General features: G+C 42.6%; 1 pseudogene; it reads right to left on the bottom strand.

The window, feature by feature from the left end:
- Nucleotides 1–8,001: 8,001 nt before the first annotated feature.
- LOC114020771 lies at nucleotides 8,002–8,089 on the bottom strand (annotated as a pseudogene).
- Nucleotides 8,090–14,712: the final 6,623 nt, after the last annotated feature.

Raw genomic sequence — 14,712 nt, 5'->3', positions numbered from 1 at the left:
ACAATTGCAGTGACTTTGGGTTGGATCCCAGGCTCCGGGACCCTTCCCCGTCATGGTGTCTCAGAGTCCAGACACCACAGAATCATAGAAGATTGGGGTTGGAAGAGACCTCCGGAGGTTCATCTAGTCCAACCCCCGGCTCAAAGCAGGACCAACCCCAGTCTGAGCTCAAACATCTACGCTGCAGTTTTATAGCCCCACAGCCCAAGGCCCAGACAGCTGATCCAGACCAGCCACAGGTCTTTTATTGCAGTGTAAACACATTGTCCCCAGGTCTCCCAAGCCAGCGCTATTCTGCAGCACTGAATTCACACCATTTTCAAGCAACAAAAAGTTCGAGAAGAATCATCTGTTTCTTATCTATATTAAGTAGCCCCTAGATGCCCCAGCAAAACAGAACACTAGCAGCTGTCCTCAGTGGTTACAAATCACGACTGTACCGGAAAATATTAACTGTTCCTGATTCAGCGCAAAGCCCTACTGTCTCATATAGATGCCCATATCAATATGCACACCCAAGGTTATATCTGTATTATGATAGCAATTATAGACCCCAAATGAGCTTGGGACCCCATTGTGCCAGGCATTGCACAGACACATCGGGGTATGTCTACACTGCAATCACAGGATGTCGGACAGACATACCCGAACTAGCTTTGACCTGGAGTGAAGCCACAGCATCTTGGGCTTCAGCACGAGCTGTACAAGCCTACCTCCATCCCTGGGTAATTACATGGGTTGCTAGCCCCACCCACACTGCCACAGCTTCACTGCTCCACCAGTGCCCAAGTGAGCTCTTATCAAGGGATTTCAGTGTAGACATACCCGCAGCGAGAGAAAGTCCCTGTCCCAAAGAGTTTACAGTGTAGGCAAGACAGACAAAGATATATCGACTCCTGGGGGCAGGGATTGTCATTTACTATCTGTTCATATAGCACCTACTACAATGGTGGCTGTGACCTTTAGGCACTAAATGTTAAGTAAGAAAGGGAGTATTAATAGCCCCATTGTACAGATGTGGGAACCAAGGCACAGGAAGACAGTGACTTGGCCAAGAAAGCCTGCCGCAGTGCTGGGAATTGAATCCTGGGTCTCCTGGTCCCAGTCCAGCACCTTAGTCACAAGCCCCACCTTCCATTTGGTTTGCCTATAAAAATGCTTGTTTTGTTCCCACTGCGAGGGAAGCTGGCATTAAAGCAAGGATGGAAAGTTCTTGCTTTATCCCTCTGCTGCTCTATTACTATGCAGAGGCCACACACAATCTGAGCTCCTGTACTAAGAACATGCTACACACTGAGGTTTTGTCGTCTGGGAGCACGAACACAAATTAGAATTGGGGTGATGTTAGTGAGTGTGGTAAACAGCACCAGGGTCCAGTATCTACAGGAGAAGAAAGCCCATTGGCTTTGTTCCACAAGTTCAGAGTTCTGAACTATTACCTGCCGCTAAGGCTATTCTACATCAGTGATTGGACTGCCCTCATTACCAGAGTATCAGAGCACTTTCCAGTAGTGATTAAGCGACGCGATTAACCTCTGTCATGTGAGGTTCATTCTCTTTCTGTCTCATTTCGCTCAGAATTGCTTGTGCAGTGGAGTGGTTTGTTTTGGTTGGGTTTTCTTTTGGGGGGGGGGGGGGGAGTGGGGCAGGGGATGGCATTGTTTTTTTGGTTTACCTTCCCATGTTCTCAAGCTCCCGTGTTCGCGTCCATTCCCTAACTGCCAGGATGGAACACACCAAAATAGAATTTTCATCTCCTGATTCTGGTGCTGCTGATCTTCAGAACTGGGTGCTGAACGGACATCCTAATGGCATTAAGGCCCTCAACACAGGGCCAGATTCTCCTCTCACTTACACCTGTGTAAATCAGTAGTACCTCCATTGAAGTCAATGGAGTTACCCACGTCTAACGGAGAGGAGAACCAGGGCTGGCTTTTAAAATTTTAGATGTGAGACAACTCCTCCGGTTAGCTCTCTCTGCGTCAGCAAAATTACAACTGGAAGGAATACGAGTTTGACTCCCTGCCAGCTGTAGTGCCAGCTTTCCATTGTGCAGCCTGCCAGCTTGTACAGGTAATGAATGCTCTCTATTCCTCCCGGGGAATGAAGAGAACTACTAAATCCTCGTGCCTGCTTTTGCCTGCTGCAAACCCAAAGTATGAGCAAGCTCCTGCAGCTCTCCACTGCCAACCAGTCCCCTCATTGAGTGAATTCTTTTCCATATTCAGCAAAGAGTCTGCAAAAGCCAGCTCATTTTTTACACTGAGCCAACCCAGTCCTTCACTCTTCACTGATTTTCCAGGTTTCATCACAAGTGAGAGAGCTGCCATTTCTTGCTTAGATTGCTGCCTATTGTGTTACAGTAGAATCTCTGCACTGATCTTAGTTCACAGGGTTTCCATTAGGACTTTTTGCAACATGGAAAACAAGAACCTAAAGGTGATGTATTTTTAAATTCTGCATCCACAGACATGGGAAAGAGAGCACCCCGCTATCATAGGGTGTCATCATCTCTATCCCCCTGCCAATGCAGGATTAAGTCTGTTCCCATGTGTGCATTAATCCTTTGCATTGGTAGGGGGAGCAATCCTGACCCCACAATGATTAGCAGAAGAACTTTCCTCAGTAGCCACTGTCCTTTCCATTCAAAAATCAAATCCCTCTTTTTATGGACATCAGATAGGATGATTGGCCATCTTCAACACCAGATATTAATCCTAGTAACCGAGGTATCATTGGCCAAGTGAAGTGAGACCCAACACTCAGCATGACGATACTTTTCTGTTTGTCTATAACACGATAAAATCAGGATGATTATTTCCAACAATTTTTTTCCCCTCCCTGCTGTTTTCATTTAATGGTTTTAATGGCGTGTGGAATGCCCTGCGGTCCAGTCTTTCTGAAAGGACTCTCTCCTTCCATTATGTCAATAGTTTCCACCTGCTTCGCGTCCAGTCTTTTTTGTCAATAGCAGCCTCTCCCAGCATTACTACAATAGACTGACCTTTTGAGACTCTAAAATAAGCCACAGAATCTTGACAGCCTTAAAAACACAACAGCACATTAGGACCTCTGACTTATGATCCTTTTCAGCAGCTTTTGTCTATTTCACTGCTCTGAGGACACCACAACACATTCTGTGTATAGAAAATGAATATTCAGGAATGGAGCAGCTTGACTTACAAGTAGGGTGACCATCCATCCCATTTTTAAAGGGACAGTCCTGTTTTTTGGGACTTTTGCTTATATAGGTGCCTATTACCCCCGACCCCCTGTCCCGTTTTTTCACAGTTGCTATCTAATAACCCTACTTACGAGGAGATTTTTTGCATTTTAAGGACGCTAGGCCAGATGGTGCATTCTTTTTATCCAATGTGGGACATGGAAAAGAGTGGGAAACTGGTACCTTTTAAGCCACCTTTGTGCCTCCCTACTTCTGTACCCAGCCCCTAGAGCAGCTCTCAGCTACACGGGTTTTGCATGACTGCCTGAGAGGCACAATTCTGGAGCACAGCCCTAGAGCCAGTCAGGAAATGGTTTTCCCATCCCAGAAACATTTTCAAGGTTTCAAAAATGTTTCCCACTCTCCCCCACCCCCTCAAACCAAAATTCTGTGAAGTGAAAATCTGTTGTTGTTTTTCAGACCTGTCAAAATATTTCATTCCTGTCATTTTGAAAGGCTTCATTTTGATTCGGACCTTTTACATTTCTTTTTACTATAAAGAAACTTCTGTTTCTAAACCAAAGGCCATTTTGAACCCAAAACAGAACGTTTCCTTTCAAAAGCGTCAAAATGCAATGTTTCCACGGCTTCTAACAATTTTCCAAAATGGAAAATTCATCAGCGTCGACCCTCTCCCAAGAAAAGTATCCCTTTCGACGAATTGGCTTTTTTTTTTTTTTTTTTGATTGAAAACATTGAAAAATTCTCAGCTAGCACACCCTGACCACACCCCGTCCTGCTATTCCCAGTCACGCCCTGCAGCCAGGGGCCGGGACAGGGAAAGCTGCACGGCTCTCTACCTGCCCCTACTGGGGGGACTATTCTGCATGGAGAATGTGAGCTCTCTTTTGCAGCCCCTTTATATTACAACAGCAGTGTCGAGGGGCCATTTCATGACACAGGGTATGTCTATACTGGCGCTGCAGCTGGAAATGAGTGTTGCTCGAGCTGGCACACTAAAAATAGCAGCATGGATGCTGCAGCTCGGGCTCTCAAGCCCCCCTGACCTCCTACGCTTGAGAGCCCGTGTTCCCGCCCGAGCAGCAACATCCACACTGCTATTTTTAGAACGGTACGCAAGCAGGGCTTGAGTTGTGTCTGTCCACCCACATAGCCAGACTCGCTCCAAGTGGCAGTGTAGACCTACCCACGTGGTCTGGCTCGTTGAGTGCTGTATTCGGTATCATCGCTGTGGTCCGGGTTGGTCCCTCCCCATGGGGGAACCCACCAGAAAGGGCCTGAGGGAAGGAGAATGGTGCAAGAGTGTCCCTTAAATGGTTCTGTGGGGCCTCTGCCCTGTGGAATGAGCTGCTGTTCTGATCACAAACTCGATAGACACTGGGGGGGGAAACGGCCTCCCATGGTGGCTCTGGAAATCCAGGGACTCCCTCTACGCTACCTGGCATCCTGGGCTTTGACCAGGAAGTTTCCCCTCCAGTGGACAGGGACAGAGGGAAAAGATATGTTTCAGAATAGATGGGAACCAAAAACCTGCCCTTACCAAGCAAAATGTTCTCCTTTCTGCTGTGCTCCCAGGTGTGTTATTGTAGGGTTGCTCAGGAATGTTGGGCTGCTGGCGCTGACCTTTTAAGAAAAGAAAAAAAAAATAAGCAAGCATTTGAAAAGGTGGGAGAGGAGGGGATGTTTCCGAAAGCTTGGCTGGAAGGATGTGTTGTGGGGAAGATACCTAACCCTACCCTTGGGACTCCTCTTACACTGAGGCTTGGACTGGTCTCTGGTATGCTCCAGAGTCTAGGTTTCTCAAAGATGGTAAATATAGCCAGATTTGCTCCCCCACACTCAAGTGACACCAAGATCAGTTCAGGTACAGCTCACAATTGATGCCCTCTCATTGCGATTTGGGAGAGTTGCACACCCCCTTTGCACGAGTGTGAATGACTATCCCAGGCACAAAGCAGAGGGGAACAGGAACCAGCGGGCATCAATCTCCACCGCCCTGCAGCTAGTGCACTTGTTTACACCAGTGCCAAATGGGTGAAGTGCCACCTGATGAGTATGGTAGCATCTTCCCCCGCAACTTTGCAGTGGCATAAGTGATCACACAAGGTGAAGTGCAAGAAAGAACCAGGCTGAAATGGATCTGTGCAGAGGAACAGCGGATCGACCCATTGTCCCCGATATATTTGCCTAGCTAGCTCTCATCACAGCGCCTTGCATCTTATTACCTAAGATGCACTTCGTATTTTATGTTGCCATTTAATAGAATCTATTCCCAATTGTTTTTGGTTTTTACTTTCTTGCTCACCAAAAGCCTTGTTTACCCCAAAGCCTGAATCATCAGATGGGGAGGTTTCAATTGAGCATCTGCAAGTAAGGAAATAAAAAGTGGTTAATTTCCTGCGTCTACAGGAATGACTCTTGCCCCTTTTCCCTTTATTTTACCATCGGCTGGGTAATTTTCCAGTTACAGGCAATGCAGAAAATGTGCCATGTGTACGTTCCTACAAACAGTTAAGTGCAGGTTTGGTGTAGCATTTAACACCTCAGTAAGGTGGCGGGGGGCTATATTGATTTGTTTGTGCTGAAAACAAAGGAGGAACAAATTGTTAAGGAGGGGCTAGCTGGCTCAGCAGCTACGTAAGGGGGCTCTAGAATCTTTCACATCTAGGTTGATGGCTCAAATTCAGTCTTGGGAAGTAGTGAGCAAAAATTCAACTTGATGAATTCTCATGGAAGATTTAGGATGGATTCTCTGGAACAGGCCTTCTTCTCTGGTTGTTCCAAAGTTCTGAAAATGACACCGCCTGGATTCTACATCTGGTCCTAGAGTAATTTAGAAGTCATTCCTCTTCTGCTTCATGCTTTTCGAGACCAGCCCTAGGAACAGGAGTTAGGGATTATGGGACTCCAAAGACTTCTTATAAAATAGCAATGAAGATATTGACTTCTTAACACCTGCAGTTTTATGGATAGAATCAGTGGTGATTCTTTCACTCAACTAGATAGAACTAGCAGCAGGGCAAGCAATAGAATGATATTTTTCTATAAACTTTTCCTAATCTTACGTTAACTAATGTTATAAAAGCAGAACAGGTAGGTAACAGGGAATGAGGAAGCAGGGAATTGGCTGACGTGGCCTCACACAGAGCCCTTGAAGGAGTTTAATTTGCATAAATACTAAATCCACTAATGAATCCTCCCCTCCTGTTTTCAAAGGAGAATTCACTCCATGTTCGTAATGGGGCAGAGCTGCTTTTTGCTTATCCTGGAGTCTTTCCACTGAAGTCAATTGCAGGTTGACATCTATTAGTTCTCCGCAGAGGTTTCCTGCCATGATAACGCATGCTGTTTGTATGCCTCATCTCTTTAAACATTTATGATGGAGCCGAAGACCCTTGCTGCTTTCAATCCTTTGCCGCATCTAGGAGATTAAGTATCGGAGGGGTAGCTGTGTTAGTCTGTATCCACAAAAAAAACGAGGAGTCCGGTGGCACCTTAAAGACTAACAGATTTATTTGGGCATAAGCTTTTATGGGTAAAAAACCCACTTCTTCATATGCATGGAGTGAAAATTACAGAAACAGGCATAAATATATATTGGCACATGAAGAGAGCTCTTCATAAATAAATCTGTTATCTGTTATCCATTTATTTTAAGGTGCCACCAGACTCCTCGTTATCTAGGAGGTTAGTGCATTAAGAAGTGTTGTTCCAGGATCCTGGGAAAGGTGTGAATTAATTTCACATAAGCTTTCAGGCAACCTTTTAGTAATTTATAAACTACAAGTTGCTAAAGGTTTGTTTTAAAATCTTACTTCACAAGGGAGAAGGGATAAAGATCATGCATTTATGCCTCATCTTCACTAAGATTTTGGCTAACTCACATTAAGAACATATCTTTTCCCTTGAGAGGACAAAGACTGGGAGGGTTGTCAGTGCTGTGTAGATATGCATATAATGCAGACGTGATCAGGCCAACTTTTCCCTCCTAAGGTCATCCTTCCTCATCAGATTTGAGGCATAGCTGTAGGGCTGCAGAGGGGAAAGTTGCCAGACTTGCCTGTCCGTACCCACCCCATGGATAAATAGAAGACTTGAGTCTTGAGAACTGTAACACCTTTTGACAACCCCCCATAGAATAAAAGCCAGTAGAAGACTCCACAAGTCTGGGAGATCTACCAAAATCCCTGATGTCTGCAGCAAGGGAGAATTTGGAAGAAACCATCTCTAAACAGCACTGTAAGCTATGGAATTTTCCCTAGACCATTAAATTTTATTGGTGTTACATTTCCCCTCTACACTGATTTTATCTTGTTACATTTCAAAACAAAACAAACAAAAATCACTAGTGTCTTGGAAAGTATATAAACCCTTCGGCTTCAGATTCAACCTCTAACTAAGGGGGCGTTGCAGGTCTTTGCAGGCACTTTCTCCCTTAAATGCCTTCTGTAAGTTTTCTTCTTCTTCTGTAGGATATATTAACAGTGGCAGTTACCAAGCTATCCCAGGCAGTCAGAGACATGATCCAGTCTGGTAATTCCTGTATTTCTATATTCCTTGTTTACTGAGGACCAGGTATAGTCCTTGAAACCTCTCTTGCAAATAAGAATGGCCTGGAAGCTCTGAAATAGCCACTGTACATTGTTAAACAAATTTGACCAGTATTAAACTGATATTTTTGACCTCAGCAGGAGAAAGTAAGAATAACTGAATCAGGAAAAGACGGAGGAGTTTATCCCTCTGTTCTTGATGTCAGTAGTTAGAGAAGCTTAAAATTACAGAGGTAGCTGTTGGGTCTTTTGATTCTCCTAAGGGCCCTAACTGGAAACTCATAAATGTTCCTCTCCACAGAAATCCTTAGTAAAAGGCAAAAGATTTATGCAATCTGAAGAAAAACCAGAGACTGAAAACCGTTCAAGCTTGTAATCTGCTCCCCCAGCATGAAGAGAACAAACAGTACCTTTCCCAGCAAGGCGTCCTACCAACTGAATTCAGTTTATCCACTGAAATCCAGCAAAAGCAGAGAGAGAGAGAGAGAGAGAGAGAGACCAGGGAATAGATCAAACATGTCAACTGCTGTCATTTGAAAATGCACCGTTAATGGAAAGCCTGGGGAGTTGGTTTTAAAGTAACTAAGCCCTTGTATAGTGGTGTATAGTCATCCCCCATCCAAACAATTTTTAAAAGTGCACTTTAACTTGTCCCTCCTCTTTCAATTTTCTGTTGGTGGAATCCTAATCAAACTTGCCTGACTTGCACAATAATTTTCCCCCTTAATTCATAGTGCTGCATGCTCCTTTTGGGCTGTGAAAATCAGCCTGTGCTCTTTCCATCTCCAGCATCATCGCCAGTAACAAAGAGCCTGCAATTAGAACGTAGCTGCTATTTTTTGTAGTTATTTTAATAGGCGGCAGGTTTAAAACAAACATAAGGAAGCTCTTCACACAATGCACAGCCAACCTGTGGAACTCATTGCCAGGGGATGATGTGAAGGCCAAAAGTATCACTGGGTTCAAAAAGGAATTAGCTATATTAACAGAGGATAGGTCCCACGGCTTATTTTTTGAAAACATCTTTTGTGGGAGGCAAAGTGAGCTAGTGGGAAGAGCAGTGAACTGGGACTAAGGAAACATGGGTTCTATTCCTAGCTTGGCCATTAGCCAAGATGGTCATAGACGCAACCCCATGCTCTGAGTCTCCTGGATGACAGGGGATGGATCACTCACTAATTGCCCTGTTCTATTCATTCCCTCTGAAGCATCTGACACCAGCCACGAGAATACTGGGCTAGATGGACTATTGGTCTGACCCAGTGTGGCCGTTCTTATGTTCCCCCAAGCCAGAATGCAATCCAGCTCTCTCTTCAGTAGCTGCATTGGCTCGGCTCCGCTAGCATAACGTATTGACCCTCGCCAAAGGTTGCCATGGTTTGAACCTAGGACTTTCACTCTCACACGGCATTTTTCAGCAAATTTACTATTTGACCGAAAAATCCCATCCAGTTTTACTTGCAAACTAAACCTTGAATGTGTGATAGCAAAAGGAAAGAATGCTGTCTGTAGAATGAGTTTTAATACAGAATAGCTGTTCAGCAATGCGGCAAAGAGTGAAGTAGTCAGGGTTAAATTAAGAATTCAGCTGGGCCAACATTTTCAGACCCCACTTTTTTTCTGCCAAAAAAGGCAGATTTGTGTTGACAGAAACATTTTGTGAATTTGTGTAAAATTCACCTAATTGTTTCAGTTGAAAACAAAAACAAAAAAATCCCAAACACCAAAATATTTTGTTCTGATGTTTTCGAAACAAAATGTTTTGATTCAAAATAACTTTTTATTTTGAATTTCACTTTAAAATTTTTTTTAAAGGTAAAAGACCTTCAAAAACAAAACAAAATATTTCAGTTTGGTCAAACAAAACATTTCGTCCCGCATATACACCTCTACCCCAATATAACGCTGTCCTTGGGAGCCCAAAAATCTTACCGCGTTATAGGGGAAACTGTAAAATCGAACTTGCTTTGATCCACCCGAGTGAGCAGCCCCGCCCACCCCCCAGAGTGCTGCTTTACCGCATTATATCTGAATTCGTGTTATATCGAGTCGCATTATATCGGGGTAGAGGTGTATATATATATATTTTGAACTTTTACTTTTTCAGTTAACCACAAACTTTTCATTTCAGATCACCTGGAAAGGATTGATTGTTTCGTCTTTTTTTTTTTTTTCTTCTTTTTTTTTGTGGGGGTTGGGGCAGAGAACTAAAAATCAGTTTTTTGCATCGTTCTAGTTAAAAACCATTATTCAATCAGTCTCATTAAGCAGGTGTGATGACTGCCATCTTGACTAGTACAGTCGAGATTGAACTGCAGACCTGCAGAGCTTAAGGCATGTCTACACGCTATGTATGATTTCAACTCTGGAGGTCTGCAGTAGCTATGCCACTGTAGTGCCGATGCTTCCTGCATCAATGGAAGGGGTTTTTCCATCCATGTAGGTAATCCACCTCTCCGAGAGATGACAGCTAGGTCAACAGAAGAATTATTCCGTCGCTCTAGCTGCACCTACAGCGGGGCTAGATCAATTTAACTGTGTCGCAGAGGATGTGAAATTTTTCATAGCCTTGAGCAGTGTAGCTAGGTCAATCTAATTTTTAGGTGCACACAGGGCCAAAGTCTGGACAGTTTGAGCTAAAGAGCCAAGATTCCCCAACTGGGGGAGGGGGGCTGTAACAGACTCATTTTCTCTGCAGATCTGGCACAGACAGGGTCACTGTCACATGCTCCCACCAACCAGTAGGTTCCAGATTTTATTATGCATCTGCTTTTCAGAGCATGAAGTTTCCTGGTTTGGTTTAAGCTTCAGTTCAAGTTCAAATCTCTTATTACATGCAAACCATCTAATTTACCTGTAACAAGCAACTCCATATCTTTGACTGAATCTTTTGCAATTGCAAGGCATGCATTGCACCTAACAAACAATATACATCTCAGTACAATACTTAGTCATGCCTACCATTGGCTATCAGCAAATTAACTCCAGATTATGTCTGGTTACTGTGTATGGAGTGAAAGGCACAATACCTGTGACTGAGCTCAGTTGTTGACTCTTGGCAAGTCACTTATCTTGCTGTATCTCTACCGCTCCCCACTCACAGGGGTGTTGTGAGGATAAATACATTAAAGACTATGAAGTGCAGAGATACTGTGTGTTGAGGGCCAGATAAGTACCTTTGATAGGTACCTAAACTCACTGAGGTTCACTGTGGCATTCCGTTCCTGGCTACAGAATCATTTTTGCTGAAAGCTTCAGTGATGGACTTTTTTCGTAGCGTTTCCTCAGCCTATTTCCACAATTGTCGATACTTATCTCTTCAGATTTTTCTTTAACCAGCTTTCTATTTAAAAAAGTAAAAGGGGCAGTGTCTGTCTGAAGTTTTGAGCTGATTTTACGTCAAGATAGTTTGGGAATTAAGGAACAAGGAAACCCCATGCTGTTCTCTTACCAATATGATCAGACAACACCGCCCATCTGTGCTTCATCCGATGAAGTGAGCTGTAGCTCACGAAAGCTCATGCTCAAAGAAATTGGTTAGTCTCTAAGGTGCCACAAGTACTCCTTTTCTTTTTGCGAATACAGACTAACACGGCTGTTACTCTGAAACAAGTTAAAACCTGAAGACGAGCTCTGTGGAAGCTCAAAATCTTGTCTCTCTCACTAACTGAGGTTGATCCAATAAAAGATATTATCTCACCCACCTCGTCTCTCAAGTTAAAATGGTCAGTCCTGCAACAAAGCACCAACCACTAGTAATAAAATAAGCTTAATTTTATCTTTTAAAGGAGGACTGTCTTGTTTGGAAAATCTTGCAAGTACATTTGATTGCAAAGGTAACCATATTACAACTACTCAGCATTTATATTAGGTAGATCGCAAGTAATGATATATAGCATTAGCCCATCCACATATAGCCAATGCAGTCAATTATTATATAGCATTTTCCATGTATAAATCTCAAAGCACTTTACAAGTGAGCAATCCTCATTCCCATTTTACAAATGGGGAAACTGAGACACAATGAGGTGAAGCGTCTTGACCAAGGTCATGCAGTTCAGTGGCAGTACTGGGAGGAGAATCCAAGTCCAGGGCCCTCTCCACTGGCTACACTGCTGCTCCCTTTACAGAGCTTTTCACAAAGATGTGTAGTTCTCTCTATATTTTAAGATGGGGAAACTGAGGCACATGGCGCTTAAGAAACCTGTCAGTGGCAGAGTCATGAATAGAGCTTAAGTCTCTTGGGTTTATCTAGGCATTATCCATTTATACCATTTGTCAAAGTTTGAGAATTTGAAAGTCATTTTTTAAAATTTATTTACTCGTGTTTTATTACTAAATATAGTTGAGACTGGCAACATAAAAGCAGACAGCTGGGAGCTGGAACTCCTGGGTTTTAATCCAGCTTCCAACAACAAATTGCTTTGCAGCCTTGGGCAACTCACTTTATTTTTCTGCCTCTATATCCCATCTGCAAAATTGGGATATTCACCTATGGTACGTCACAGGGGTGTCTTGAAGATGACTTTATATTTGCAAAGTACTTTGAAGATTAAAAGATTCTTTACATATTACTGTATCACAGGGAGAAGGGGGGAAATTACTGGGAATTAAGTTTTTGCCAAGAAAACCAGTTACTTAATTGAAAATTTAAAAATATCTCAAAGCTGCAGTTTGCTTAAGGTTTTAAAAAAACTTTTTTTGCTCCATAACTTATAACTTGGTACTTGCTGCAATGCAGATCTATTATCTTTCTTGTCTTACAATGCGATTTTTCTTCTACTGCCCTTGAGTTAAGTTCCTTCCTTCACAAACATGTTCAACACATTCAACTGATCTTCTAAGATTATGAAGATCTTTAATTCTCTCAGATCTTTTTCAGTCATGCCCTTTGGCTGTCAGGCATTATTTATCAGTATACTGGAACCTTTATTGATAATGATCATCCCTGGGTGAATTCCTTTTAAGAAGGCTGAGGCAAACTTTTCCTCAGAAGTAGAGGAGGTCACGAAAATCTTCTGTTTTCTTTGAATCAGCGAGATTTCCTAGAAAAAAACTCTAAGTCAGTAGGTCTGATTCTAGCTTCCATTAAGCTGACAGTCTTTTCAAAGTACACCACATATTATTGCAATGCTTACATTCTTATATGCAAAGCTTTTTATTTACTGAAATAAAAATCTTTAAATAGGAAACTAATTGCCAAATCTGATCCAAAAGCCCAGTGTGAGCCTGTCAATTTAACAGGCGTTGGATCAATTTGGCACAGATTTTAAAGCCAGAAGGGACCATTATGAACATCTAGTCTGACCTCCTGCAAAGCATGGGCCATAGAATTTAACCAAGATTTTCCTGCATTAACTTCTGGCTCAGCGACAAAAAAGACATCCAGTCTTGATTTAAAGACTCCAAGTGGCTGAGAATCTACCACATCCCTAGATAAGTTGTTCCAAATTAATTACCCTCACTGCTCATAATTAGCATCTCCTCTTTAGTCTGAATTTGTCTAGCTATGCTTCCAGCTACTGGATCTCATTATGCCTTTTCTGCTAAATTAAATCAATCACAAGTCTTCTTCTGATCACAAGTCTTCTTCCCATACAAGTAATTATAAACCAGGAGCTCAACTTGTTGGTATACCGCTCACTACCATCCAGTTAATGTTTGTATTATTAACACAGCAAACCTTTCACCGCTAATTATGGTAATCATGAACCTTCCAGTTCAATACTAGACACAGAAGGGGCAAGCTTTAATACTTTCATCAAGTGGTTCTTATGCAAGACCTATCAGTACTTTATAAATATCACTGAAAGTTGCGCTCTCAATACACTCAACAAGCAAATTTCAGAATAATCAGCTTTAACTGTTACCTGTAAAGTATTATTTCACATAGTACATCAATACACTTGTTGCGAGAATCACTGTGATGCTGTGCGGAATGACTGGCGCAGCAGAAGGCGCAGCCTACAACTAATTTTACAAAGGTGGTCATCTTCTTGGCTCTCCTCCAAGAGCCATCTGAGTGGGAGGTAGGGATCACGTTTTTCAGTGAAGTTTAGTAAAAAAAAAAAATGCTCATATCGTGCTTATTTTGGAATGACCAAACTAGCCTGACTCAGGGAACCTGGTTAAATGGTTTTTTTGTGCTGGTTTTTAAGAATCCGTTGTTCATCAAAATTCTGACCAGCTCTAGTCTTTGCTGTTTACAAACGCCTACTTAAAATGATCATTTTCCTGAAAACACCAGCTGACTACTGTGTGAAATAACATTAGCTCCCAGACGACATTGTTATGCTACGATTGCAACTGAAAGAGCTTAACTGGATGGAAAAGCCTTTTGGAAAGTGACTCTCTCAATAGCTGCATTGATAGGGAGAACCCCACAGTCTGAGGAAGCAACACGCAGTTTTGGTAATTGCCTGACATGATAAAGGAAATAATGGAAGAACGGTGAAATCAACTGGCACACAAGCTTCTAACGCAGAACACAGAGACTAGGGTGAAACAAATCTATGCATCATCAGAAGATCTTCAGTGATCTGCAACTCAAAAAAAGGGTCCTACAGAAAGTGGAAACTCGGTCAAATTACAAAGGATAACTATAAACAAACACCACAAGCATGTGGGGAAAAAATTAGAAAGGCCAAGGCACAAAACCAGAGTAAATTAGCTAGAGACATAAAGGGTAACAAGAAAACATTCTACAAATACATTAGAAGCAAGGGGAAGACCAAGGACAGAGTAGGCCCATTACTCAATGAGGTGGGGGAAACAGTAATAGAAAATGTGGAAATGGCAGAAGTGCTAAATGACTTTTTTGTTTCAGTTTTCACCAACAAGTTCAGTAGCAGTTGGACATCTAACTTAACGAATGCCAGTGAAAATGAAATAGGATCAGAGGCTAACATAGGGAAAGAAAAAATTAAAAATTAGACAAGTTAGATGTTTTCAAGTCACCAGGGCCTGATGAAATGCATC

The sequence above is a fragment of the Chelonia mydas genome, chromosome 26, assembly GCF_015237465.2.
Source record: "Chelonia mydas isolate rCheMyd1 chromosome 26, rCheMyd1.pri.v2, whole genome shotgun sequence".
NCBI classification, from domain to species: Eukaryota; Metazoa; Chordata; order Testudines; family Cheloniidae; genus Chelonia; species Chelonia mydas.
Note: the sequence above shows the minus strand (reverse complement) of the source record. Positions and strands in the feature narration are given on the sequence as shown.